This window comes from Protobothrops mucrosquamatus, unplaced genomic scaffold (assembly GCF_001527695.2).
Source record: "Protobothrops mucrosquamatus isolate PMUCROS unplaced genomic scaffold, P.Mucros_1.0 scaffold429, whole genome shotgun sequence".
In the NCBI taxonomy this organism is placed as follows: Eukaryota; Metazoa; Chordata; class Lepidosauria; order Squamata; family Viperidae; genus Protobothrops; species Protobothrops mucrosquamatus.
The window spans coordinates 124,505-126,128 of NW_015386754.1; positions in this window are offsets into that span (position 1 = coordinate 124,505).

The window sequence follows — 1,624 nt, forward strand, 5'->3', positions numbered from 1 at the left end:
GGAAACCCTAGTGGATTCCTTGCAGTGGCCCAAGTGACCTTTTATTAGCTTTTTGCAAAAAAAATAGCTTTACATTAGAATTGATAATGCTTATACATCTATAAATCATGTCATCTGCTCCTTGAATTTCTACAGTCTGCCTTGCCCCAGCTGTATTTGGCAAATGTGGTTCAATTCAACTACATTCTCTAATGACCACACAATTTAGCGAAGTGCTAGATTAGCGAAGTGCTAGAATTAACATGAGAACTGCTATACAACTTGTGTTGTATGATATATTGCGGTAACTTGTACAAACTAGTGCAAATCAACACCAACACTGTTTTCTTTCAGCCTGCAATGTTTTTAGACTCAGTGCATAGTCTGAGCAATTAATATTTTTGTTGCTCTTTCTGCCTATGGACTGATCATAGTTCTGTGTAATAACATACAATACTTTTGTTATGCCTTTAAATCTTATAAAAGCTGTTCTGTCTCTAACCTATAATACATACTACTAACTAATTATGAATGTTTTTAATATATTTAACTTCGTTTTTTTAACTTTTGCCATTGCACCCACAAGAGCAGCCTTGAAGTATGAAAAAATAGGCACACCGTTGAACTACCTGATTATGTTTTCTCTCAGTGTGCAGATTTATTAAAGCAATTATATTAATCGCCAAAGATCTACAAGCATTTAACCTCAAACTATAACAATGTACTACTTTTTATTTTAAATTAAAGCAATCACAAAAATTCATTATATGGATATATACCAGGGATATATGCATGTATACCAGGGATTCAGGCTCATTGAAGCCAGTGAATTTGAATAGGATGAAGTTAAATGTTTGGTAAGCATTTTATTTTTCAAATATACGAGTTATAAATTGCCTTTTTGATTGGTATTTAAGTATTTAACAATACTTAAATACAAAACTAATGGCTATTTGTAGTAGACTGGGCCACATTGTTTTTCCTTTTCTCATGACTTCTAGGCTGGAATTGTCATAGAATGTCAGAATGCTCATAGGATCCATTATTTTTGTTTTCTATTTAGACTATACAGTCTCTAGAACACTGAAATATAAACACTATAGCAGTTTCAGTTTGGTTTAGTGGTTAAAGACCTTAGTCTAGAAACTGGGAGACTGAGAGTTCTAGTCCTGCCTTAGGCATGAAGCCAGTGGGGTGACCTTGGGCCGGTCACTTTCTCTCAGCTTTATGAAACCTGCAATGGCAAACCATTTCTGAACATTCTTGCCAAGGAAATGGTGGGGACTAGACCTATCAGTTGCCAGGAGACAAAAACTGACTTGAAAGCATAAAAACAAAGCCAAGCACTCAATGCAGCTGTGTTCTTTCTCACCTGTCCCTGAAAATTCTCCCACAGATTTGAATAACAGGGCTAGAGAACTTTCCATTTTAAATCTGTTAATAATTATAATGCCACTTGAATGAGGCAGATGACTCACTCATATTCCCATTAAGATGAACATGTTTTTCCAAGAGGCTGCAAATTGTTGCTGAACAGTGCCCTAAATAATGTCAAGGAAATAAAATTATTCTTATGTAAATTGGGGATGTTGAATAGGTATAGATATCTACAGTGGTACCTTAGTACTCAACTACTTTGAATCTC